The following is a 17213-nucleotide window of genomic DNA, read 5'->3' on the forward strand; positions in this document are numbered from 1 at the left end:
GGGTCTTCATTGCTGCATGCAGGCTTTCTCTAGTTGTGGCGAGCAGGGACTACTCTTCATTGCAGTATGCAGGCTTCTCATTGCGGTGGCTTCTCTTGTTGCAGGGCACAAACTCTAGGTGAATGGACTTCACTAGTTGTGGCACATGGGCTCAGTAGTTGTGTCTCACAGGCTCTAGAGCACAGGTTCATTAGTTGTGGTGCACGGGCTTAGTTGCTCCGTGGCATGCGGGATCTTCCCGGACCAGGGCTGAAACCCATGTCCCCTGCACTGGCAGGTGGATTCTTAACCACTGCCCCATCAGAGATGTCCTGATTTTTCTTTTTTAGTGTACTAAGTTGGGTAAATTGATTTTCAAATATTAAACCAACCTTTCATTCTTGAGATAAACCCAATTGGACATGATGTATCATCTTTTTATATAATACTGGATTTGATATGCTAAAATTTTGTTAAGAATTTTTGCCTCTGTATTCATGAGAGATACTGGTCTATAGTTTTCTTGCAATGTCATTGTCTAATCTTGATACGGTGAAAGTTGGCCTTATAAATAAGTTGGGAAATATTCCCTTCTCTTCAACTTTCTGGTAGAGTTTGTGTAGAATTGACATTATTTTATTCCTTAAATGTTTGGTAGAATTTATCAGCTAAGCCACCTGGACTTGAAGCTTTCTTTGTTGGAAGGTTCTAAACTGCACATCCAATTTCTTTAATAGCTGTATTCAATTTTTTTTTTTTTTTTGCGGGGCCTACTCTTCATTGTGGTACACCCGCTTCTCACTGGATGTCTTCTCTTGTTGCAGAGCACAGGCTCTAGGTTCATGGGCTTCAGTAGTTGTGGCACACAGGCTCTTGAGTGCAGGCTCAGTAGTTGTGAGGTACAGGCTTAGTTGCTCCGTGGCATGTGGAATCTTCCCGAAACAGGGACCGAACCCATGACCCCTGCATTGGCAGGCAGATTTTTAAACACTGAACAACCAGGGAAGTCCCTATTCCTGTATTCTTAATCTTTTATGTAGATCCATATTCCAATCTGATGTCATTTTTCTTCTGCTTGAAAATACTTCTTTTAACATTTCTTAAAGTGAAAGTCCACTAGTAATGAATTCTTTCAGCTTTTGTATGTCTGAGACAGTCTTTATTTTGCTTTTGTTTTGACATATTTGGGTATAGAATTCTAGCTTGATAGAATTCAATTCACTACTTTAAAGATGTTATTCCACTGAGTTCTCATTTACATTGTTTCCAACAAAAATTCTGCTGTCATTGTTATCTTTGTTCCTCTGTATGTAGTGTATAGTTTTTTCCTCTTGCTGCTTTTAAATTTTTCTATTTATTGCTGGTTTTGAGCAATTTGATTATTTTTTGTGCCTTGGTGTAGTTTTGTCCATGTTTCTTATGCTTAAAGTTCATTGATCTTCTTGACTTTGTGGCTTTATAGTGTTTACCATTTTGGAAACATTTTGGCTATTATTTCTTCAAATGTCTGCATTTCTCCTCTCCTTCATGGACTCTAAGTACACATGTATTAGGCCACTTGAAGTTGTTGCACAGCTCACTGATGCTCTATTAAGTTTTGTTGATGTTTAGTTTTGTTACTCTTTTTGTTTCATTTTGGATAGTTTCTCCTACTATGCCTTAATGTTCAGTGACCCTTTCTTCTGCAGTGTCTAATCAGCCATTAACCTTTCAATATCTTTTTCATTTAGACATTGCTTTTAATCTCTAGAAGCTCAATTTTGGTCTGTTTTACCTTTTCCATGCCTGTACTTAACATTTTCAGTTTTTAGTCTAGGTTTTTTCACATATGAAATACAGTTATAATAACTTTACTTCAGGTATAATAACTTTTTAAATGTTCTTTTCTGCGAATTCTAACATCTATATAGGTTATGGGTTAGTTCTCCTCACCATGGGGCATATTTTTCTACTTCTTTGCATGCTTGGCAATTTTTCATATGATCCCAGATATTGTGAGTTTTAGTTTATTGTGTGATATATATATTTATATTCCTATAAAATGCTTGGGCTTTGTTTTGGGTGAAATTAAGTTACTCAAAACAATTTTATTCTTTTAGGTCTAGCTTTTAAGATTCGTTGGGTAGGAGTCCAAGTAGCCTTTAGTCTGGCGCACATTATTTGCAACTACTGAGACAGGTCTTTTCTGAGTATCATGAGGTTTTCCAGTCTGACTTGTAAGAACAGGTACTATTCCTACAACCTTGTGTGATATCCAGTTATTCTTATTATTAATCCTTTCATGTGGTCCTTTTCCTGGCATCAAGTAATTCCTCCCACAAATGTACTGACAAATACTTTGTTGAATTCTCAAGAGATCCCTCTGCATATCTGCAGACTTCTTTGTGCACTTCTTTTGTCTCTGATACTCTGCTTTTTTTTTTTTTTTTTTTTTTGCGGTACACGGGCCTCTCACTGTTGTGGCCTCTCCCGTTGCGGAGCACAGGCTCCGGACGTGCAGGCTCAGCGGCCATGGCTCACGGGCCCAGCCCGGCATGTGGGATCTTCCCAGATCGAGGCATGAACCGTGTCCCCTGCCTTAGCAGGTGGACTCTCAACCACCGTGCCACCAGGAAAGCCCTGATACTCTGCTTTTTGAACTCTAGTTACCTTGGTTTTCCCAGACTGTCAGCTCCATTTTGTCAGTTCGGGAGTCCACCAGTCTCTGCCTGGACTTCTCTTCCCTGTACCATGACCTGGAAACTCTCTCAGAGAAGTAAGTTAGGGCAATTATAGGGATCACTTCATTTATTTCCCAACTCATGAGGATTACTGAACTTTATTGCCTGAGGTCCAGTTTCTTGAAAAGTGTTTTTTCATATGTTCTGTCTTATTTTTTCATTGCTTCAGGTGCAAGGTTAAATTGGTCCTTGTTACTTCATCTTGGCCAGAATCCAATAACATTCCTTAAATGTGTTTTGCTTTGATACAGGGTCCAAATAAGATTAGGCATTGCATGTCTTGTCTTTGTTTCCTTTAATCTACAATATTTCCCTGCTATTTTTTTTCTTGGTCTTTTATGACATTGGCATTTTTGAAGAGGCTAAGCCAGTTTTCTTATAAATTGCCCAACAATCTGGATTTGTCTATTTCCTCATTAGATTCAAAGTAAACTTTTTGGGGAAGAATACTATATAGGTGATGTAACCTTCATACTTCATCACTTCAGGTGGCCCAGTGCTAAGTTTGATCACTTGATTAAGGTGATATCTTCCATATCTCTCCATTGTAAAGTTATTTTTCCCCTTGGTAATTGAAAAATAATATGTGGGGTGAAAGTTTGGGATCAGTGAAGATCCTACTTTCAAACAACTCTTCACATAAATGTGCATCAATGATAATCCTTGTCTGAATCGATTATTACATTGATAGTTGCCAAATGACACTTTCCTAATTCTATCTTTCCTTTTCCATTTATTAGCTGACATTATTCTATAATGAAGAGCCCCCCCCCACTTTCATTTTGAGTATCATTATGAACTCATGTGCATTTTTTTAAGTTAAGTATGTTATAACTTATTATAATGATAATGTTATTCTTTGGAATGTTCCTTTTGTCCAGATTTGGCCAAAGCGACCTCTGTTATTGTTTAACCACACGATGCTTTTCTATTACTACTTTTCTATTACTAGAATAATTTCTAATATATTACTACTCACAAATAGGACCTGAGAAAGGGACTCCAGAAGGTGCGGTCTTATTCAGACTCTTCTTAGAAGTGTGCCTTCTTCCTGTGTACTCTCAACCCAAAGTGAGGCTTTCGGGTTGGAAAGAGATACTTCGGATTTAAACTACAGATCAGTGTCACCCAATTCTAATCCCTATTCCCTTTTTTCTAGGCATACCATACCTACTGCCATCCTAATCCTTCTGTTGGGCACCTCTCTCCTCCTCTATATTTATTTACAACAGTCAAGAGCAGCAATTGGCCAACCGGCCCCTATCCAGTTCTGCAGTCCATATGCCCCAAGAACTTCTTTTTGCACTGGTCTGTGGTGGCCTTGGCCTACCTCTTCTACCTTCTCAAGTAACTCTTTTACCACGAATTTAATTACCTGTGTTTCCATTTATAGGATCTTACCTAGCCGTATGGCCTGCTGCCTCTGCCAATTTAAAAATACCATTGAGGTTGTCTGAAAGACAGTCAAGCTGCGTTGTGACAGTGAATGCCTGACAGACGTCACACGTTGTGGTGAGTCTCAATTGTGGGATAATGAATTTTTAATTATTTAATATTTTTATTTTTAATCAATGATGATAAATGTTAAAATTCATGATGTAATTGCATTATTTCAATTCATACTTTCAGAGTTCCAGCTCCCTAAGTTTCTAAGAACTACCCCTTTGCTAAAAATCAGATTCTTGGTTACATTATTAAGCTAATAATAGCTCAGTGACATTGTCAGCTTAATAATGTAACTGATCCGCATACATAAAGGGACAAGAGAAAGGAATGGATGAGGGAAGGGAATTAACATTAATGGCCTCATATCCTATGCTGTGCTCTGTGCAAATGAGAACTTATTGATATAGTACATCACAGTTTGTAAACTGATTTTATATACATTAGGTCTCAAGTACCCTTTGTCTTACAGGACAGGTGTAAATATATTTTTGTTTGTTTCTGCAATTTTATAAAGAGTACAAGTGATGCTGTTTTATGTCCTCTTTGGAGCCTGAGAGTTTCTGGTTCCATAACCAGAAGCTGCTACCTAGCCCTTCTAATGGAATGGAGAGCTAGTTTATTCTTTGGCTGTCAAGCTCTGAACTTGCTCTGAATCTCACGCTTTTCTATCCACAAAACACTCAGGGGCTTTCAACTCTTTTTCTATATATTAGATTTATTGGCACTAAGTATTTGAAAAGCGCGTGTGCGCATGTGCAAGCGTAGTCCGCTTGCGCCCCGAGCAGCGCACGTGCGGTGACGGTGGATTGGTGCAATTGGTACTTTTTGCGCTTCCCATCGGGGGTGACAAAACCTTGCTGGTGTGGGAGCTGAGCTCTGGACCCACCCCCGAGGCTTTGCAATTGAGCCGAGCCGGAGGGGAGGGAAGGGTGGAGGAGGCCGCCCCGCGCCCCAGTAACTGGGCTCCCCGGGGTACTGCTTCAGTACCTCATCTGCCTGTGGTCTCCGCTGAGAGGAATCTTAGTTCTAGAGACGACCTGAGCAGTCAGCTCGCCCCCATAGATTTTTGAGAGTTAGTCCCCAACAGAAGGCATTGCCTCCTAATGCATCTCGAAGCTTAGGATTTCAGAGGGAACTTGTTCATGAAATGATAAGTGTTTGGAGTAGCAGGCTCATCACAGTTACCTGTGACGAAGGGCTGGGGGAATATAAGGGAATGGGCGGTTTGGTTTCCTGGGCCTGAAATTTACTGCACTTTCTTAGTGTGAGACCACCCTAGAGCATTCTCTCTTCACAGTCTTCTCCTGGTTTGGCCTTCTGTATTCTGTCTGAGTCTTCCCAAACGCAGCAGTGGGTGGTCCTGGGTTCTCTGCCATCATCAAGTTTTATTCAGCAAGGGATGCCCACAGAGCCCAAAAGGCATGGGACCAGAAGCAGCTTTTTCACACATCTCCAGTGAAGGTGGGTCCAAATGTGGAATTCCTCGCTCTACTGGGATGAAGTGCTGAATTTAAAACTAATAGGCCATCTGGAAATCCCTGGTGGTCCAGTGGTTAGGACTCTGCACTTTCACTGCTGAGGGCCCGGGTTGAATCCCTGGTCTGGGAACTAAGATCCCAAGGGGAAAGAAAAAAAAAAAAAAAAACGACTAGCATTTGTACAGCACTGCGGTGTACAGAATGCTCTCACATGCACTGCTCCACTGATCCCCCAGTTCCCCAGTTGTTTTTTTCTTTTATTTTAGATGAAGAAACTCGAACTCAGGATGGTTAAGTGACTTACTTAAGGTTCATGACAGTAAATGTGGAAACTAGAGGCCAAACCCTAACTTAACTGATGTTAAACCCTATGTCATTTTATGCTGCCCCTTAATTTAAGAAATCTTCACAAAAATCTTCCTTATATATACATTTATGTGGAATTTAAATGTGTGAGGTTGACAAAAATTTTTTAAATTAATTAATAAATTTATTTATTTATTTTTGGCTGCGTTGGGTCTTGTTGCTGCACGCCAGCTTTCTCTATTTGCGGCAAGCAGAGTTTGCTCTTCGTTGCGGTGCGTGGGCTTCTCATCGCGACGGCCTCTCTTGTTGCGGAGCACGGGTTCTAGGCATGCGGGCTTCAGTAGTTGTGCCTCACGAGCTCTAGAGCACAGGCTCAGTAGTTGTGGCACACGGGATTAGTTGCTCTGCGGCATGTGGGATCTTCACGGACAAAGATCGAACCCTTGTCCCCTGCGTTGGCACCCAGACTCTTAACCAGTGTGCCAACAGCGAAGTCCCGAGCTTGACAAACTTTTGTCAGATGTAAGATAAAGGAGGCTTCATCATCCTCATCACTCTCAAACTGCCTATTAAGAACTCACTTCAGATTCCAGAAAATGGTTAAATATTCTTTAATGCATTGTAGAAACCTTATTCCATATTAACATGCCATCCAATTTTAGTTCCCCAGAATTAACATTTCATTATGTTAAGGACCTTTTCAATTCCTCTGAATAAGTGAGTGAGGCTTAGATTTCCCAGACCTTTCCCTGTATAATTGTGTGTCTTCTCTGATTGGCTTCTTGTTCTGGCTACTTCCTACTGACCTTGCTGCCTCTTCTCATCCATATTTCTTTACTCACTGATTTCACCTTTATTGAATCTGAGAACTCTCCTCAGCTGGGACTCCAGGTACACTACCTCCCACTTCTGTACCCTGTTTAACACCCTCTTCAATCCTGGCTCTAGTCCCTGGGATTGAAATGATTTTGTGTCAGACATTCTTTAATTTGCGGACCCTGCTACCATTTCACGTACCACTCAGATATTACAGATGGTCCTGGAAAGATTATGAAAGAGTTACTTGGTATCAATTGTGAGTAATGAGTTCTTTTCTTATATTGGACATTAAGACCATTCCATAAGTGTAGGTTGTGAGGTTTTCACAGCATAAAGCCCGTCACTGATAGAGTTATGAAGAAAAGGTTCTCCAAGTCACTATAGAGTTGAGAGGAAAGGGCATTCGTATTAGATTTCTTTATTTAATGCAGAGCTTTAGTTTACTACCCACAACCCCAAAATTTTTCCCTACTTTACTTATGCGTTCTTTTTCAATTTTATTTATTTATTTATTTATTTGGTTGCACCGGGTCTCAGTTGCAGCAGGTGGTCTCCTTGGTTGCGGCTCAAGGGCTCCCCAGTTGTGGCATGTGGGCTCCCCATTTGCAGCAGGCAGGCTCCTTTAGTTGTGGCTTGCAGGCTTCTTAGATGTGGCATGCGAACTCTTAGTTGCAGCATGCATGTGAGACCTAGTTCCCTAACTGGGGATTGAACCTGGGCCCCCTACATTGGGATAACGGAATCTTAACCACTGCACCAGCACGGAAGTTCCAATTATGTGTTCTCTTATTCATTGGCAGGTATCTTCCTATCTTTTTCTCCTGTGTTTTTTATAAATACAGAAAAGAGAATAACATCTTAAAATAAAATGAAGGAAAGGCCTAATGTATTTGAGTTTTTCTCAGTAGCACGAAGGGAAAGGTTTGCCAGCAAGAACTGTGGCAAGGTTATCCGAGATGTCAACTGTCTCTACTACCCAGTGGCTCAGAGCCCTTCTGAAGACTCCTAATTGTCCAGGACAGCTCCATTATGACTCACCGCACAGGACATAGCCTCCCATGTGACACTCAACATTTAAAAATTAGTCTTCATTTCTCCTTCCCTGCAGGCAGCTTCAGTTGGAGAAAGTAACTTCATGTTCTTATGTACTCATTCCTTCACTCAGTCAACAGACCATCACTCCTCTATTATATGCCAATATGTATTCTTCTTTCTGGTAACAAGGAAAGAATAATATATGGTTCCTTCAAGCACTTAAGGAGCTCATAAACTAGTGACTGAGGAAGATGCAGAAACAAATCAATAATGAATTAACAGTGCTTTGACTTTATTTGTATTATTTGAATTTTTATGACTAAATTTATAGACTACACCCTGTTCAAAATGGAAATGGACCTTTAAGAAAGAAGTAGTGATGTAAAAAATCCACAGTAATATGTAAGTTATTTAGAGAGTTAAGACTGGAAATATTTGCACTCTCAAAGAAGCTTGTTAATGCAGATGAACCTCTAATTCTTTTCGTTGCTTCATTTACATTTATAAAGGTACACATATTCCCTCTTCTAACAGGGGTTAGTAACTTGGAGAGGGGGTGCTACAGGTTCAGGTCCTAATTCAGTGACAGGTCCGTCTTATCTCCTCTTCAGGTCATATTCTCAAGCCGGAGCTACAGGATGAGATGAGTAAAACACTCCATGCCTTTGCTTACCCCCAGCCCCATAATAGGCTTTTGCTGGGCTTCCTTGGTTGCTTTCATCATCACTTTCACCACCGGATGTCAGGGAACTTTCTGGTTAATCAGAGGCCCTGGAAATGATGCAGAAAAGTACTGACTTAAAAATAATAAATAACATTTATTTAGGGCTCAGTGTGAACTCATTGCTTAAAATGTCCTACTTAATCTTCACAACCACTCTATAAAATTGGTATTGATAAATCTCAGGTATATCCAAAATAAATCTCTATGTAGGGTTGTGATATTTTTAGGTCTTTTATGTCTTTAGGTTTGTCTCGGCACCAGATAAAGGCGGTTCATCATAATATGCTTGCCCTAAACAGCTCCAGATGCCAAGAATTGGCAAATTACTTCTTTGGTTTCCATGGGTGGTCAAAAAGGATCATCAAGGTAAACTCTGTAGACTTTCTTTGACTAACCAGACTCCTTTCAACATTGAACTCCTAGACTTTAGAGAGAAGAATAGAACATGGCTATAGGGAGGAGATGTGGGAGGCTTCCACATGGAAGTATCTGAGCATTGGCCTACCACCTAGAATTAGTGATAAACTCAATGACTTGGATGGTGGTGTCCATAATTTTCTCCAGTATTTGTATGGTATATCATAAAAAATACTTGTCCATATCTAGTCATTCATTTGCAAGTCTCAGTTGATTTTGAAGGAATAGCATATCTAAACTATTACCTGGGATTGCTGGAGTTTAGTTTTTATTTCTAACAACAGTATATGTTGAAGTCTAGCCTTTAATTCAAAATCCTAACAGCTTCAGGATCTTTCCAACCTTGAAGAAAGGGAAAATGAAGATATTGTGACACCACTTCAGAAGCAAAGCCTGAAGTTCTTCTGTGCTTTAGAGGTGGTGTTGACTTCCCACAAGTGCAGGAGTCCCTGAGCTGGCATGGCTGAGGAACCTTTGGATAAGTTGGAGGAAGGTCTGTTTTCCAGTATGTGTGTGTGTGTGGGGAGGTGAGGCAGTGGGATTTCTCTTTTTTCCTTTCTTTCTGAAACTCAACTTTTCAGATACATCCTCACCTTTTCTAAGCAACTAAAGCCCTGGGCAGAATTGTTCTGCCCGACAATATAGGTTTTTATCTTAGGCAATACCTGACAACACCTTAAACTTTAGAATTTTAGAACTCGCTGCCTGCCAAGAAGCTTAGGAGGAGGGAAAATTAGTTATTATTATTATATTTTTGGTTAATAATTTGTATTGTGCTAAAATAATCCTTGAAATACAGATGTCTTCTGTCCTTCAGTTATCCCAAAAAAATCATTGTCTGAAGATTGAAATAAACTCATGTGTAAATGTCCAGTCCTTTGCCTCCTATAGAATGGCCTGAGCAGAAAAATAAATGTAGATCCCTAGAAAGGGGATTCTCATTGATACTGAGATTTTTCCTAGATTCCATGGCACTTGGGCTTAGGGTTTTAAGTCAGAAGCAGGGCTGTTAGCGAATGGGGTGGAGGAGGCTCCACTATTCACCTGAGTGGGTGATGGTTGAGTAGAGTCCAGATCATCTGCACTACAACCAAATCTGTCTCACTGTATGAGTCCAGCCCTTGATGCAGAGGAGAGCAGGGTCTGTAGCAGTGCAGCCTCAGCTTCTCCATTTGAAATCTGTGAGTAATATGAGATTTGTGCCACGTTCTTGGTTTGCATTTCCCGTGTAGTATTTTAGGAACTTCCAGAATAGATCCGAGCCGTAAAAATGTGCCATGCCAGGGTATACCTACAACAGAGACATTCACCGTACCCCAGTGTTGTGCCTGCCCTTAATCACTAAGGTAATGATCTAAGAATCACAGATGCATTTTTAGTTTTAAACACATAACCTAGAAATCAGTTATTCATATAGGCATTTTAAATTCATCTGTTTCGGTTGGATTTAGGGTCATTATCATTCCTTATGAGAAGGAAGATAACCCAGAAGCTTGCTATTCAGAAAGCTATGACAGATGGATTCCAGAAATTGCTGATTGTGGTTTTAGGTAAGACCTTTTTGATTGTCATTGAAGTGCTTCAGTTTCAGTGAGCAAATAAACTTATTTAAAAAGTTAATTGGATGAAAATAATGGTTATCCAAAACATTACAGATTCTTTCATTCACCATATGCTTTCACAGCAACAGTCTTAAATTTGTTCTTTGTGGCATTTATGAGAAGAACGACAGCAAATATTATTGTCCCCAGTGTTTAGATGTAGAATGACTTGCCTCAATTCATACAGAAAGTGTTTGATCCAGTTCTTCCTCAGTTGCTTGCTTATCATACAGAGTAGTGTAGTGATTATAAGCCTTGGACACCTGTGTTTGAGTCCTACCATTGTCTCTTAGATTTTGTTGCTGTTGTTGTTGCAATTTTGGGTTTTTCTAGCCAGAGACCTTTGAAGGTATTTAATATCTCTAAGCTTCAATTTCTTTATCTGCATATAGGGTTAGTAATTTAGCTTACCACCAAATGGGGGATATTGTAAGAGTAAATGAGATGATGAATATGAAAAGCTTAGAACTATGTCTGAAACATAGTAAGCAGACAAAATGTATTGACTATTATTATTACCGCTGTTTTCTTGTTGAAGGGTTTATTTCTGATATATTGGGTGAATATGATTCTTATATAATAATCGGCTAAGTTTTTGTGAGCCTTGAAACTGGTCATGCTATTGAATAGCGTTGATTGTGTTCCCTATCCAGTTATACAGCGGTGAGAATGTCACAGGCTGTGCCCAAAGGAAACTTTATGATTAGTAGATTCCGGCAACAGAATTGCTCCCCTGCTTCACAGCCCTGCAGGCTTAGAGACTGAGAAATCCTAGGTAAGTTGTCAGCGACCTTATTGGCTTGTAAGAGTTGACCCTGGATTGGACTTGGCCTTCCAGCCTGGGCAGCCCTTCCAGTGAAGTTTGACTTCCCTGGTCATCAGGCAGAATCTCCATCAGCTGTCAACTCTGGGTAACAACCTTTAAGAACCAAACTAAATGCCTGGGTTGTTTGTGCCTAATATGCCAAGGTACTCCTTATTTGTACACGAAACCCCTTAGACCAAAAATCCTGGTGGCTCTAGCTTGCCTTGAGGAAAGCTGTATTGTCCAAAGGGTACATGGGCCAGTTTCTGCCAGTAGAGTGTTCAAATACTCTGTCTCTGTCTCCAAAGCTTTGTTCATTGTATCTGGTAGAATTTTGGTCCCAAGGAGTAGGCACTTGCCTTGCTTCTAATAGGAAGTATCTGTTATAGTCCAGTGGTATCTCTCCCAGGTTTGAACTCACTTTGACCCCCACCTAATGCCTTCCTATTTAATTGTATTGTGATTGAACATTTTTGTTTCCACGGCTTTTAATTTCTATGTCCTTATTCCTTAGTTCTTATTTCTAAGATCATAAAGTTTTTGAACCAAAGTTGATACTTCTTATATACGTTTTCACATATAATTATAATAAAAACTGACGTGTCAGATGAGGGAACGTCTACGAAAATGCTCTTATTTTCTGCTTTTAGAAGTCAAAAGAATGTCTAATTATTCGGTGCTACCATTGTATACAGGAAGTTTTAGAACAAGAAAACTTCTGAATTGATCCTTGTTAACTTTATTACAGAAAGTGGTAAAACACCTGTGTCATATAGACACTGTGAAGAGGTCACAGATGCTAGAACCGAAGAGGAACTATAGGATTTAATTCAAGTATGTGGAGATAAAAGCTGAAGGGGTACACAGCCAGTGTAGCCATAATTCAAAACAACCAGCAGGATTTGGAAGACTTCAGCATATCTACTCAGCCCTGTCTTCCTTAGGAAAAGGTGAAACTCTGAAAGTGCTTTTGAGGCAGGGAATTTCTAGGACTTTTCCAAGTCCCGGACCTTGTCTCTGGCCCCTTATTTGAAGTTTGGAGAGCAGGATTGAGGGCCACCAGTGTACGTCTATGGTTGTGGACACAGGAGAAGACACAGGCCTTTTAGAACTCCCTTCAAATACAATTGCAGGGATTTGGGAACAAGGTAACTATGGTCTTAAGTGTGATTATGCTACACTGTCTAAAAACTATTCATACCTTTCAAGTAAGGTATATTACCCAGATCTCAGCATCTCATATGTATCTTGTGTTAAATATTTTGCCAAAGAACCTTTCTGTAAAACAGTTATACGGATGCCTCGAATTACGGATTAAGTTGTCAACGTAATTTCTGAAAGAAAACATTAATGTACTGCATATAGGATTTTTATTTAAAAGGAGCAAAAAATGTGTTTTGTGTCATTGAGAGCTTAATTTTTGGCTAGATTTCTGATTATTTAACTCACCCCAATGTTGCAAAGTTTGTTTTGAAGGGAAGAAAGTAGAGAAAGAAAAGGTGGTTATGTTCTGAAAAATTTTGAAAGTTTTTTCCTGTACAAAATAATTATTTTAAATCAATTTAAATCAGTCAAGGAAACTTGAAACGTATCCATGTTTGGGCTTTAAGAAGACTAGCTTCCTATGAAATGTGAGAGGAAAGGGTTCCATATTGATACTAAAGATTCTGCAAACCTGATTATAACAACAGATCCACTCCTAAATGAGGCCAATTTTGGAATTAGTTCCATTTAGAAACCATCATGTGCTAGGCACTGGAAATAGGATGAAGCTCCTTCTCTCTTGGAGTTTAGGTGTTAAAGGTGTAGCAGACAATTAGAAAGGAGTAAAATTAAACAGATTATGAAAAGGACTGTGAAGAAAGTAAACTTCGTGCTAGTTAGAGTATTTCAAGAAAATTACTTAACATGCTGACTTTAACATTCTAACTAACTGTCTTCTCCATATGTGCACACAGGGTAGACCTCTGAAAAGTGACACTGTAGTTTTTTCTAGATTAATGCTCTGTTGGGACAAGTTGGGATGGGAGAAGTCTTCCCATGCTAATGTAAAGGGCCATTCACTTGGTTTTAGGCTCTCTTTCCCAGAATGAATCGCTCACCTGCCCCAAACCCCTCCTCCAGAAGTTCTGGAGTCATCACTGATTCAGTGGTGACCCCTAATAACAGAGTGGTGTATGAATAATGAGACGTGAATACTGAGAGTTTGGAGGAAATGGCAACATTTTCGCATAATTGTAAGGTGTGTCCCCCTCTCGCCACCCTAACTGGTGCTCAATTTGCAGGTCAGCTACTTTTCTTGTCAGCCATGTGGCCAAAGCGAGCAAGAATGTCTCTCAGACTTCAGCTTTGAGGAGGAAGAGTTCAGATTGCCAGAACTGGACTACCACTTTTGAATTTCCCAGAATGCCAGGTCCTTTGGTTTCCTCGGGAAGCTCTGTATCCTTCCCTCCCCCTCCACCCCTGGGCTGCTGGAGTTTGGGGCCACTCGGGTCTGCAGCCCAAATCCCGCCTCATTGTTTGGGGCCAGGGAGGGCAGGGCGGGGTTGGGAAGAGGGCCCGGCAGGAGGTAATTGTTGCCTTTGCAAGGGGAAGGGTGGCTTGCGCCCTAGGGACTCTGGGAAAAAGACCCACTCTGGTGGCGCGGATTGGATCTCCGCAGGAGCCTAATAACTGTGGCGCAACTAAAGACTTCATAAATAACGGGAGGGACGTTAGGCGGGGGCGGGGCGCGCGGTTGCTAAGGTGAGCCGTCGCGTCAGCGCTGGCATAGCGGTTCAGCTCGGATGCAGGATGTGCTTCCGGATCCTCCCTGGCCTGGGTCACTGCCCCTGGAGCCGCCGCATGTTATGTCCCGGCTGCGCCATTGGTTGCCAGGACTCTTCCTCACATGGCAAGGACGGTGGCTTCTAGTCCAGGCAGTTCAGGCTCTGGAGTGGGCCCTGGGCCCCGTCCAGGTGACCCCCAACCCCCCGCGGCTGACAGAGGCTTGGTCTTCACAGTCCTCAGAACCTCTTCCCAAATTGCCCCATGCCCTTACACCCCTGGCAGAAGCCGTGGGCTTTAATTACTTAACGTCCTTGTCTCCAGTCCAGATATTTGCCCCCCCTCATCAGGAGTTGACGGAGACTGAGGTTCCATACCCGGACACGGATTCGGTTGGAGAGATGCCTACAGGGCCAGATCAGTTTGCTGTTCCACATCAGGATCTGAATAACAAGCAAACCCAACATCAAAAGCTCCCACAGGCAGTTCCAGTGCTAGACTGGGATCAGAATCAGCCCTTCGTTCTCCATTCTCGACACAAAAGTAAGACTAAACACATAGGTCTATAGGAGGCTGAAGGTCACCAGTCATTTGAAATACTTGTTCCACCTCTAGGTAGTAACAGCTCAAAACCAATGAAGTTTATGGTTTCACCCCCAAACCTGAAGAAAGATCTAGTTCAGCATCAACGGCTTGACAAAACTATTGTTGGAAGTATAGGCCAATTTCAAAAAAACACTCAGGGTCTAGAACAACAGTTGCAGGGTGATTATTTAGATCCCAGTATGGATGCCATTTATCCTGAGGAGAGCATACCTAGGGATTTTTTGGGGTGCCCAGATGAACCTACAGAACCCCCTGAGGAAGCTGAAATTTCTCCATCCCAGCAGGATGGCCCAGTGCTAAGTTTGATCACTTGATTAAGGTGGTTTCTTCCATATCTCTCCACGGTAAAGTTATTTTTCCCCTTGGTAATTGATAAATATTCTGTGGGGTGATACTTTGGGACCAGTGAAGATCCTACTTTCAAACAACTCTTCACCCAACTGTGCATCAATGATAATCTGTGTCTGAATCAATTATTACATCGATAGTTGCAAAATGACACTTTCCTATTCTATGATCCATTTTGCATTTATTAGCTGACATTATTCTATACAGAAGAGCTCCCCCACTTTCCATTTTGAGTATCACTCTGAACTCATGTACTTTTTAAAAAATTAACTATGTTATACCTTATTATAATAATAATGTTATTCTTTGGAATGTTCCTTTTGTCTAGATTTGGCCAATGCGATCTCTGTTACTGTTTAACCACACAATGCTTTTTTATTACTAGAATAACTTCTAATATATTACTACTCACAAATGGGAACTGAGAAAGGGATTCCAGAAGGTGCGGTCTTATTCAGACTCTTCTTAGAAGTCTGCCTTCTTCCTGTGTACTCTCAACCCAAAGTGAGGCTTTTGGGTTGGAAGGAGATACTTCTGAATTAAAGTACAGATCAATGTCACCCAATTCTAATCCCTATTCCCTTTTTTCGAGGCATACCATACCTACTGCCATTCTAATCCTTCTGTTGGGCACCTCTCTCCTCCTCTACATTTATTTACAACAGTCAAGAGCAGCAATTGGCCAACCGGCCCCTATCCAGTTCTGTAGTCCATATGCCCCAAGAACTCCTTTTTGCACTGGTCTGTGGTGGCCTTGGCCTACCTCTTCTACCTACTCAAGTAACTCTTTTACCACGAATTTAATTATCTGTGTTTCCATTTATAGGAACTTACCTAGCCATATGGCCTGTTGCCTCTGCCAATTTAAAAATACCATTGAGGTTGTCTGTAAGAGAGTCAAGCTGTGTTCTGACAGTGGATGCCTGACAGACTTCACACGTTGTGGTGAGTCTCAACTGTGGGATAATAAGTTTTTAATTTTATTTTATTTTTAATCAATGATGATAATTTTTAAAATTAATTTAAAATTAAAATTAATGATGCAATTTCATTATTTTAATTCATTCATTCAGAGTTCCAGCTCCCTAAGTTTCTAAGAACTACCCCCTTGGTAAGAATCAGAGTGTTGGTTACATTGTTAAGCTAATTGTTGCTCAGTTACATTGTTAGCTTAATAATGTTACTGATCCACCTACATAAAGGGACAAGAGAAAGGAATGGAAGCGGGAAGGGAATTAACATTAATGGCCACATATCCTATGCTGTGCCCTCTGCAAATGAGAACTTATTGATATAGTGCATCACAGTTTGTAAACTGATTTTATATACATTAGGTCTCAAGTACCATTTGTCTTATAGCACAGGTGTAAATATGTTTTTATTTTGTTTGTTTTTGCAATTTTATAAAGAGTACAAGTGACGCTGTTTTATGTCCCATTTGGAGCCTGAGATTTCTGGTTCCATAACCGGAAGCTGCTACCTAGCCCTTCTAATGGATGGGAGAGCTAGTTTATTCTTAGACTGTCCAGCTCTTAACTTGCTCTGAATCTGAAACTTTTCTATCCAGAAAACACTCAGGGGCTTTCAACTATTTTGCTATATATTAGATTTATTGGCACTAACTTGGTGACTTCCAAAATGTGCTTTCATGCCCCTGTAGCTTGAATACAGGTCTCTATCACTGATGTAGAGCACATCATAAATAATAACACTTTGCTACTTATATAAAGACAATATTAAAAAAAAAAAAAGACAATATTGCTGATTTTTCAACACATTTTTTTTTTTTTTTTTTTTTGTCTGTGACACACAGCTTGTGGGATCCTAGCTCCACAACCAGGGATTGAACCCGGGCCACAGCAGGGAAAGTGCCGGGTCCTAACCACTAGACCACCAGGGAACTCCCCCAAACAATTTTTTTACTAGTTGTATTACTCCCTTCTCCCCCAGAAGTGGGCAGAAAAGGCATTTTTAATTTCCTTTTACAGGTGAGGAGAAACAAGATCAGAGGTGTTAAGTGCTATGACCCTAGTGCCCCGATCTCCTCTCCCCAGTTTGGGGCTCTCTGCAAGCCCATGCTCCTCCTTTCTCATGACACTTCCCTCCTCCTTTGACCCTCAGGAAAAATACTTTTAATCCTTTTGGAAGAGAAGCCCAGCTACA

The 17213-nt window shown here is 40.8% G+C and overlaps 1 pseudogene across 1 annotated transcript in view; it reads left to right on the plus strand.

The window, feature by feature from the left end:
- LOC309824090 (RAD52 motif-containing protein 1-like) overlaps nucleotides 1-13726 on the plus strand; it is a 32326-nt pseudogene extending 18600 nt beyond the window's left edge. Inside the window, exons 2-8 of the transcript in view lie at nucleotides 4906-5038; nucleotides 5418-5606; nucleotides 8752-8873; nucleotides 9249-9417; nucleotides 10376-10474; nucleotides 12079-12164; nucleotides 13616-13726. The product of the transcript in view is annotated as an RAD52 motif-containing protein 1-like (transcript). The remainder of the gene's footprint in view (nucleotides 1-4905; nucleotides 5039-5417; nucleotides 5607-8751; nucleotides 8874-9248; nucleotides 9418-10375; nucleotides 10475-12078; nucleotides 12165-13615) is intronic.
- Nucleotides 13727-17213: the final 3487 nt, after the last annotated feature.

The sequence above is a fragment of the Grampus griseus genome (assembly GCF_964374135.1).
Source record: "Grampus griseus genome assembly, chromosome: 1".
In the NCBI taxonomy this organism is placed as follows: Eukaryota; Metazoa; Chordata; class Mammalia; order Artiodactyla; family Delphinidae; genus Grampus; species Grampus griseus.